Below are 11,292 nucleotides of genomic sequence, written 5' to 3' on the forward strand. Positions count from 1 at the left end.
ATCTGTGCCAGAGGTTGGTACCTTCCTTCTTGTCACAGTGAAGATGACCACTTGAGGACAAAGTGAGCATCCAGAGAAAGATAGAATTGAGAATATTGCATAGAGATGTAATTCAAACACTAATTGCAAACATATAATTAAATCTCTAAATTCCTCTTAATGACATCTGTTAACTTCTGGATTCCTAAATATGCAAATTTCTCTTCTCTTTATTAGGCCAGTAGGAAGATGGAGACTTCATACTTTCAAGTAAACTTCTAAGCTGTCTTTATCATTACCTTTGCTCTGTTTCCCTGTGGGGTTCTTTTATCTTGGTTTGTTTCTCCTCTCTTCTGCCTTATCTATGCTTTGCTCTCCTAACCACTCTTACTCTCTCTCAAGATGACTCAGTCTATTGACAAAAAGCTATACGCTGCTATTCGCTATTCTTGATATTTTCCAGCAAAACTTCTTTCTTCTCTAAACTCCTATAACATTAACAGGCTCCAAATTTTCCTCTATACTCACATTTAATATATTATGATTTTCTAAAAATTGTTTGTGCATGCAAATCATCTTAACCTTCCCCTTAGAAATCCTGACAAAATGACTGAATCACACAGGTGGCCAAGAACTCGTCACAGAATTTACATTATGAATGCATAATTCTGTAAATTACTTTGCTAATCAGAATTGTACAGAAACCTTATGCTTGGAGTTGTCTCTATCTACCTAGCTGTCTGTTAGACCCTTTGTCATCGAAGTACTTACTCTGTGTGCCATTCTCAAGTTTCATTTCTCTTTGTTACAGTAGTCCACGCTGTTCTCCCTCCATTTTAAAGATGTTCAATCTCCACAATTCTGCATTATTCTTTCAAAACAATTGCTATGGTCTCACAGTTCTCTATTTTACAACATTCAATAGCACATCAAACATGAAGGAATTCAAGCTTATTTTTAGGAGCTGCTTTCTGGGCAATATATATGGTGTTTCCTTTTCAGAAAATGATGTCTTTATTTTAATTGTAATATCCCTTTGTCTCCACTGAATGCTGAGCAGTAGGGCTTTTCCTTTAAAATAAATGCTTTAAAGACTGTTCTCTCAATATGCAGTGAAGAAAACAGATAATAGAGGCTGTTATTCCAATAAAAAAGTCTCCAAAAAGTATAGAGTTGGATTATGAATATGAATCCTGAGCTTAGAATGAGGGACACAATATTATAGATTTAGTATATGTAGAAGAGGGAAGGAAAACACATAAAAAGTATGCTGTAGAAAAGTCTAAGATGCCCAGGAATGAATTCAGTTATAGGCCTTTTCAAAAACTTTTGATACAGAAATATAAAGTATTATTTCATGGTTTCATATTGAAACTTAAATAGTTTGCCTCAGGAAATCAGGATTCAGATCATTACTTTCAACTTCCTTCTTTTTTTTTTTCTTTGTGAGTCATGGGGCTTGAACTCTGGGTCTGGGCGCTGTCCATGAGCTCTTCAGCTCAAGGCTACCAACCCCCCTTGCTGTTTTCTAGTGATTAATTGGAGATAAAGAGTCTCACATTCTTTGGTGCCCTGGCTGGCTTTCAACAGATTTTCAGATCTCAGTCTCCTGAGTAGGTAAGACTATAGGCATGATCCACCTGCCCAACTTCAACCACTTTCTTAAAGCTACAAAAGATAAAAATCAAGTCATTGTGTATGGAGACTAATAAAGAGATTAACATAAAAAGACTTTTCCCTACCAGTGTCACTGTTCAGAAAAGAACACTGCAATAATGAAAGCATCTAATCAACTTAACCATTACTAATCATCTCTACCTATGGTCCTTTATTTTAATGGAGGTGCTTATTATACAAGAAAACATTGAATCTGGGATAGACTACACATTAGAAGAATCAAGCGATGAGAGCAAAATGTAGTAGACTTCTGTTTTGTGAGTAATTTAGCAAGTAGTTTATAGGCTATACAATGTATTCAAGATAAAGAGAACTGAGGACAGAAAAAGTTATGATTAGTCAACATTACATTTATAATAAATCCTTTTTATATGTTTTAACTCATTTTAATTCCATAAGACTACAGGATTGTCTCAAATGGCCAAATGATCCATGAGTTTCTGGACCAAAGTAAGTATGACAAAATATTTATTTCTCTGAAAATATGCACAGTATATACTTATTTTTTTTTGCCAGTCCTGGGGCTTGAACTCAGGACCTGAGCCCTGTCCTTGGGATCTTTTTCTCAATACTAGAGCTTTACCACTTGAGCGACATCACCACTTCCAGCTTTTTCGATGTTTGTGGCACCGAGGAATAGAACCTGGTTCTTTGTGCATGCTAGGCAACTACTCTACCACTAGGCAGAACTCCCAGCCTATACTTATCTTTTTGTTGTTGTTTTTATGCCTCTTTTTTCTTTTGTAAAGGTGATGTATGAGGGAGTTACAGTTACATAAATAAGGTACTGAGTACATTTCTTTTTTAACAATGTTACTCCCTCACACATTTTCTTCCACTTTCTCCACTTCCCTCCTCAATCCCACATTGTAAAGTTCATTTACAACATGGTGAGTAAGTACCACTGTTACATTGGTTTACCTTTTATCCCGAGTTTCTGTGACTTCCTCTTCCCTTCAGCAAATCAGAAACTTATATACAAGACACAGGGGAGAGAAATAAAAAATAGTGACACAAGAGCCTAAACCAAAGGAAAAAACAAAAGAAAGAAAAAAGAAATAACTATAAACAGTACATCAGAAAAATCTCTTGTTTATACTTCTTGGAGGTCATTTTGATAAGCTTCATTTCATATGCTCACGTGTATCTAGCTACTGAGTTATTGTGATCCTCTGCTAAGAATACCATAGACATAGGCTAGTTATTGCAAAAGTTACATCATTTTCACACTTGTATGTGTTTTAAAAATAAAATTTTGCCTCAAATTATACTCTGATAGTGCTACATATGTATGCTGCAATTTATGGAGTCACCCCTTGATATCTTTAGGGAACTGAGTTTGAGACCTTCCAATGATACCAAGGCCCTTATATATTTTAGTTCCATATATCTTCCCTTCTGCTAACTCACACTAGTTAATAGAATGCAAATGTTAAGCAGATAATTATACTATATGTTTGGGAAGTAAATACAAGTTAAAAAAATGTGTTCTTGCCAGGTTTGGTGTCACACCTGTAATCTTAGCTACTCAGGAGGCTGAGATCTGAGGATCAGGGTTCAAAGCCAGTCAGGCACAGAAGTACATGAGAGTCTTATCTCCAGTTAACCTTTAGAAAACCGTAAATGGCTCTGTGGCTCAAGGTGTAGGACTGTAGCCTCGAGCTGCAGAGCTCAGGAACGGTGCCCAGGTCCAGAGTTCAAGCCTCACTACTGAACACAACAATAACAACAAATTTTCCATGTTCAGTATATTAAATTTTTTTAAATCAGATAATCTATTTTATTTTATTTTTATCTAAAGTAAGAGTCTTCTAGGTAGTCTATAGTCAGGTCATGTTTTTTAGCCATTCTGACAACCTCTACTTTTTACTTTGGAAGTATAATCTACCTACATTGAAAATAATAACTGATAAGAAAGAGCAACTGTTTTGCTCTTTACTTTTTTTGTTTTCCTTGCAACTTGTTTTCATCCCTCATTTCTTCTGTTATTGCCTTCTTTTGTGTTTAATTTTTGTCTTGTACCATTTTGATCTTTTTCCTATCCTGTATATTTTCTAGATATTTTTGTAATGGTTGCTATGGAAATTAGTTAATACCCTAAGCAATTTTTTTTTGCTATGTAGCCCTGTGGGCCTCAAATTCATGATCTTTCTGCTCCAGCCTCCTGAGTGTTATGATTATGGACCTGAGCCATCATCCCAGCTTGATACATTCTTTCCAAATCATTTTGTTCCATGATAGATTGTCGTATTGGGCATAAATCCTTTAAATATGCAGAGCAAAATGTAGTCAACATGAACAGAACAAATAATGACTCCCTAAAAGCATCCATGTCCTACTCCTCCACAATCTGTGATTATGCATTATTACATGATGAAAGAGACTTTGAAGATATCACTTGGTGAAGGACCTTGAAACTTGGAAATAGTTGGAGTGTTCAACCATATGTGACTTTAAGAATGCTTTTCCTGTGCAATCAAGGGGTGATGTGATGATTACAGTAGAATTGGAGGGATAGTAAGGCTAGTGTCTTTGAAAGAAGAAGAAAGCTAAAAGTCAAGAAACTAAGCAGCCTACAGAAGCCACAAATGCATGGGAAGAGACTACTTCCTACAGCCTCAGTGTATAGATTTTAGCTCAGTGAAACCAGGGATAATATGTAACCTGAAAAACTATGATATTATACATCTGTATCATTTTAAACCTTGACTTTTCTGTGTATTGATGACTCAATGAAATCAGCATGCTTTACCCATAAAATTATATTAACAAGGTAGTCAGTAATCTTTGAGAGAATTCTCTGTGGCTGAGTTAGATGTGTGGTTCTCAATTTCTGTCTTGTCTCATGATAACATATAAGTAGATGAATAACTGTTGGTTGTGTATCTAGAATTTGACTATTACATTGCTGTCTTCTTAGTCCTAGACATTCTTGGTACATGAAAAACCCAATTAGTTTCTGTCATGTTAATATAATATTGGGTCTTTTCTGATATTATGATTCACAAAATTGCAGATAATTCAAAATGGCAGTGAGAAATAAATTTCTTGATTAAATGTAAATCAGTTTTACTCATGTTGATATTAACTCATGTTAATTGACAATGTATAAGGAAATACATAAATTAACATATACTAAAACAAATTACATTTATCATTTGTTGATGGTATAGACAAAAATAAACCATATCTTACAATATTTCTGAAGCCAAAGCATGAAATTAAAAAGAAAAAGAGATCAACTTATATGGCAGATCTGGATAGAAAGTTCTTGCCCCAAATTTCTGTGTTCAGAGATGGAAATCTAGGTGAATGTTCTCCTTGAAATATCATGTGTAGGAATGGCATTACCACCAAGACAAAGGATTTATTTCTAGTAGAAAACAAAATTTTCTACAGAGCTATGGTTGAGGAAATATACTTAAAATCTGATCTTTCCATACATGTACCATCTATTGCTGAGCTTGCATTGATTCTTTGTTTAGAAATCAAACTCACTTATTTCACTTCTGATAATATTTTTTATAAATTATGTCAGAGAGAACTGAAGTAAAAGTAGCCAAAGTTGAAATTTTAAGAATTGAAAGTAAAAAATACTTTCATTATATTATGTTTATATACTGCATATAAAATATGACTGCGAGCATGTTATTTTCTGGAAATTTGTATATGCACTTATGAAATATTTGGAATGCTTCTGAATTTTCTGAACTAAATTGATTTCCTGAGCATTATATGAACATTCTTAAGTACATTAGAATGTCATATGTGAGCTTTCAAATTAAGTGTTTCATAACATAAATGAGTAGACAGTTTCTAATTTTTTCCAATATGGTTGATTTTGATAATAATAAGAATCTGCACTTATCTTTTCTCAATCATTACTCATTTCCAAGTATTTTCAAGAATGTAATCCATTGCAAAGTTGAGAATCTTTTGAAGCAAAAGCACAAATCAATAGTTGTAATGAAACATGGAGACCAGGATGCTCTAAAATATTTTTAAAGAATAAATTATTCCTATTTTAATGTTACTTTGGTAAGACATATTATCTGTATAAATGTAATTTTCTTCCACTGCAATTCAAACCTGGCCATTTTAATACTGTGTATATATTTAAAAAATTCTTTTGTGTATCTCATTGCAAATTACGTACAATATACCTCTCATCCGAACATTTAAAGGTGTATGAACGGTAATCAAGTAGAAAACATGAGTCAAGTTATTCCAACTTGGAGCATTCCTTAACTGATATTTTGTAATATCCAAAAATTCTACTCCATGTACTGTTTACAAATTTAGCATGAAAATACATAGAAATAATTTTCACTGGCATCTCTTGCACTAAAATATATGTAGAATTTTCAAAATCCCCTTTGGATAGCTAAAACAGCACAACAATCTGTTGGTATTAATAATGGATGTTTCTAATGTGAACAACAATTTATATCCAGAACTACTTAAGTATAAGATCTCTATGCTAAAAAATCAGGAATAAAGCTAAATTGTTAGGTATGTGAACCATAGATTTGCTTTGGAGAAGAAACATTTCTTATATTCAGAAAGTATTGTCATTTATCTTATTCATTTTGATCTTGGTGTATGTTCACTACCATCCATTCTTCTTTAACGTTCCAGCACACTCACTTAGTTCTGCATATTGAGCATTTCTCCCGCAAATTGTCTGCATTTTCCTTTTAAAATGACATTGTGGATTAGGCATCACATTTTTTAGGATATTCTTCTGTACAAGAAAATGTAAATTTTGCTGGCAGTGGATCTATAAATTCATTACTTGTCAGATTTTCCATCAGAGGACCATGAGAGATAGAAAAGAATATACATGAGAATATAACATTTAGTACTAAATTTTTGCACTTTGAAGAGCTCACTAGTGGTAAACTCCAAGAAATAGCCATAAAGTAGCTATTTTATTTATGAATCCTCATTGATTCAGTACCATTTAATTAAATAAATCAGTTATATTTTATGTGCTATTCATGCCAGAGGATGCACATCTTAGTGATTATTACTTTTCTTGCCATGAAATAGAAGGTTGCCTGCGTATCTCAGTTTTTAAAAGCTGTAATCACATTGGTATAACTGCTGATGACAAAAATACATATTTTATGCATCCAAAACTTTAAGGAAAGCAGTTGTTGAGTTTAGCACTTCATTAGTCACCTCATAAATCATTGGCTTGTTATTTTTTTCATCTTCCCATAAGGCATGAAAGCATGTCAGGTATCTGTGGCACACATGAAAGGAAAATGTACATGAAGAGAAAGGGAGAGATAAATAAACAGGATGGAAACAACACTTCAATGACACAGTGATAATGACTATTGACATAGTGAGAAGGGATCAGCCATCAACCACATGCTACTGAAGCCACATAGCAAAAAAAAAAAAAAAAGGAAGAAAATGCATAGGAATTAATACTTTGTTCAATTTTCATTCAAAGCCTTTTTAATTCACACATTCTTTGTTAAAATGAGAGGAGATCCTCAGAAATGAAGCAGCATGCGTTTCCATGAGCGATGTTCAAGATCCCAGCAAAATCCCACAAGACAAGGAGTAGAGGAAGATGGATATATCCATAGAAACTTGGGATAATCCTGATGACACAATTTTTTACCTCTGTTCAGTAAAGAATCTGAGTTGTGGGGACCACTTTTGTACTCTATAAAGTGTTTTATGTATAAAGGTCTCCTCAGTTATAAGTAGTATCCTGAAAAGTGGATGGTAGTATCAATAAAACATAGCCAACTTAATTAAATTTATTAAGTTTTCTCCATAGGTATTGAAACCTGGGCTTGACAATCTTCTTTACATTTCTCTAGCCTATAAACTCTTGTCTCTGCCCTTGATTCTTGATTCGTCTGAATGTTTGATTTAGTCAGTGATGCACTGTTATGTGAGAGTATCTGACACTGACTGATAAAAGAAACTTATTTCCTCCTAGTTCTAAAATCTGAAATTGAAGAGTGAGATTCAAACACATGGCAAGAGACTTTGTGCTGTGTCCTCACATGGCAGAAGGTCAAGACAAATTAAAAGAGAACAAATTCACCTATTTATATTGACATTAATCCTACCCTGGAAAACTGCCTTCATGATCCTATTACCCCATAAAGATTACAATTATTAACAGTAATAATGACAATTAAATCTAAACACATGGTTGGAAATATTCAAGCCATGGAAAAACATATATTCTTTTAAATTATTTTTTCATAGATTATTTATTGGAATTAATAGAAGGATTACATTATATTGACCAGATAGATGGTGCATTACTTCACAAACATTGATACCCTCTCTCATGTTTTGATCCCCATTTCCCTCCCCCCACCCCCACCCCTCATCTTGTTTTCCCCCCTTCCCTATCTTATTTCAAACGACCAAATACACATATATACAATATATCAGATAAAAAGGTGAAATACTGTAACAATATGAGATACCTACGGGACAGCAAAAGAGATGAGAGATAACATAGTACATTAAGGACAACAATCATTCATTATATGGTTTTTGTTTCTATATCCTGGAGGTCCCTTCATTTGGAATCATACTATACGGCCTTGTGTATCTAGGTTTTGTTCTATTGTTAATCTGTGCTAGGAGAGCCCAAGGTTTCTACTGATTATGACAGATGAGGGAAACTATTGAGCCTATGTTCCTTTGCATCTGGCTTACTTCACTTAATATGATTTTTTCTAAGTCTTTCCATTTCCTTACAAATGGGGCGATGATGTTCTTTCTGAAGGAAGTATAGAATTTCCTTGTGTATAAATACCACATCTTGTAGATCCACTCATCAACTGATGGACATCTGGGTTGTTTTCATATCTTTGCTATGGTAAATAGTGCTGCAATGAACATCGTTGTGCTAGTGGATTCAGTATGTCCTTGTTTCTGGACAATTGGGTAAATGCCAAGTAGTGGAATTGCTGGGTCTTAGGGGAGTTATAGGTATAGTCTTTTTTTTTTTTTACTGGAAAACAGGTCCCTTGTATTCATAAGAAGAAACTGGATCTCAGCCTTTACCAGAGCAAAATTCAAGGGCAACCTGCACAGAGGCTTCACTTTCACTTTTTGCCAAAAACAAATTAGAGTTTACATAAAAATAGATATAACCCAGGTAACTATATACATTGGTAGATTTCCAGTGCTATTTTATTTACATTAAAATGCTGCATTGAGTAAGTCAAGGAGTAAAATACCATCATGCATTTCCTTTTAACTTTTAAAGTGAAAGATGCAGTTGCAGAACTAAATTTGCTTACCATGATTATCCCAGTAGTTACTAAAGAATAACACCCAACGGCTTCTTGTTCTCCAACCTCCATCATACCTTAAGTGGAACACGGATCATACCATTTATGCAACAAGAAACTTTTGAATAATCTCTACTATTCTGACATATTAAACTAAAGTTATGGATACAAAGCACATAGAAAGTTTTGTATGAAATAACCCAAGAATTACAGCTCTTCAAACATAAAATCTAAATTATTTGGATGATCATAAAGGAGCACGAGGTCCTTTCAAATTTTAATGTCACTCTTCAGACAAGTACAGACATGACATACTTCTAGAAAGGAACATTCTTTATCATTCTGCACAAACTAAAACACAGTGCATTCATCAGAAAATGGGGACACTATATAATGGTCACGTTGGATGCAGTTTTTGTCATCTCCTCTGGAGAATGGCTCTTCACCACCTCTTTGATGAACTGCTCCATTGCAGTGAAATAGCCTTGACACTGCCATGTGTTATTATGTGTTCCCTCTGGGAATATGGCCAGCCTCTTAGTCCAAGAGGGGGACAGCTCATAGGACTGCTTCATCATTACTGGAGGAATTAACTGGTCAGAGTCCAGAGATGAAGAGTGAAGGCATTCTGCACTGAGGGATTTTTCAGTAGGACAAAAACTTATTTTTGTAGCACCATAAAGGAAGGTAACTCATTGGGAAGAATGAAAACAAAGTGCTGGCCATGTGTGGTATGCTTCAAAAGGTGTTCTCCACCATGATGGCTGAAATCCTGTGTGAATTTTCAGAAGCCAGATGAATGGTCACTGCCCTCCACCCCCACCCAAGGAACGGCCAAAGAGGAAAATTTTCGTCTTGTCAAGGTCGGGCCCCGTCATCACATAGTCCAGCATGGCTTCCGAGTCTAAATAGAGTCCTTCCTCACTGGCCTCACCCTCACTGTTCCCAGAGCCTCAGTAATCGCCAAGCAGAAATCTGACTTTGAGGTTTACCAACACAAGCAATGCTTTCAGCAGCCTGTGCCCTATGTTGCCTGCATTCCCTGGAAGCACATGATGGCTGGGGGTTAGGGGGAGCTGTCTCCAGTGTATTGTACCAAAATGAGGTTCAGACGCACCCCATCTTTGGTTCTGATGAAAATGTTCTCGTGAGGAATGCCGGTGGGCAGGGAACATACAGGCAGGCGCGAGGAGGAAGGCTGTCCTGGAACTTAAACAGAATACCTGCTATGGATACAAAGATTAACAAGAGCAAGATAATGCCACCATGCAGATGGAATGTCACTATTAAAGGTAAGAGAGAAATGCAGCGCAGAGCCCAAGACCAGGAAGCCAAGACTAACAGCCAGCTTTCAATGAAGTTCCAGAACATCCAGGACTTTTCCATTGTAGCTCTCTGTAGGGATATCAGACCAGCCAGCAGGTTGCACAGCTGGCCACGGACTCGAAACCCGGCACTGACAGCAGCATCACCACGCGCTGGCTGCTCCTTCCTCATGGTCCTCCTCCAGCCTTCTAGCCTGGAGCTCCTGCAGCACTGTGCTCAGTGGCCCCACTTGCGGCTGGCGCTCAGGTGTCGCCTGTAATCCTCCCCTCTGGCTCCCACATCACCTGAGCGCCATCCTCCTCCCGGGGATGAGCCCTGAGCCCGGCCTCATGTGTTTAGTCTTTTGAGGAACTACCATACTGCTTTCCATAGTGGTTGAATGAGTTTACACTCCTACCAACAGTGTAATAGTGATCATTCCTGGCCACATCCCCTCCAGCATCTGTTGTTATTAGATTTTTTTGATCCTGGCCATTCTAACTGGAGTGAGGTGGAATCTTAGTTGTTTTGATTTGCATTTCTTTTATGGCCAGAGATGTTGAACATTTCTTCATGTGTCTATAGGCCATTCTTATTTCTTCTTCAGAGAAGTCTCTCTTTAAGTCTTTGGCCCATCCTTTAATGGGATGGTTGTTTCTTTGGAGAATAGTTTTGGAGTGATTCAATTTTTTTAGCTGTTGATATATTTTAGATATGAGGCCTTTGTCTGTTGTATGGTTAGTGAAGATCTTCTGCCATTCTGCAGGCTTTCTAGTTAATTTGCTAGCTATGTCCTTTGCCATACAGAAACTCTGCAGTTTAATGCAGTTCCACTTATCCAGACTTTCTCTGACTTGTTGTGTTTCTGGGTCCTTATTAAGAATGTTTCAACCTGTGCCAAGGAGGCCTACTGTATCTCCTATTCCTTCTTGTAAAGTTTTCAGTGTATCTGCTTTTACCTTGAGGTCTTTGATCCATTTGGAGTTAATCCTGGTGCAGGGTGACAAAGAATGATCCAACTTAATTTTCTGCAGGGGCTTAAACCAGT

At 36.1% G+C, this 11,292-nt stretch overlaps 1 pseudogene; it reads right to left on the reverse strand.

Annotated features, from left to right (window-relative positions):
• Positions 1 to 9,325: 9,325 nt before the first annotated feature.
• LOC150069414 (protein ABHD13-like) lies at positions 9,326 to 10,325 on the reverse strand (annotated as a pseudogene).
• Positions 10,326 to 11,292: the final 967 nt, after the last annotated feature.

This window comes from Megascapheus bottae, chromosome 1 (genome assembly GCF_031878675.1).
Source record: "Megascapheus bottae isolate mThoBot1 chromosome 1, mThoBot2.hap1, whole genome shotgun sequence".
Classification (NCBI taxonomy): Eukaryota; Metazoa; Chordata; class Mammalia; order Rodentia; family Geomyidae; genus Megascapheus; species Megascapheus bottae.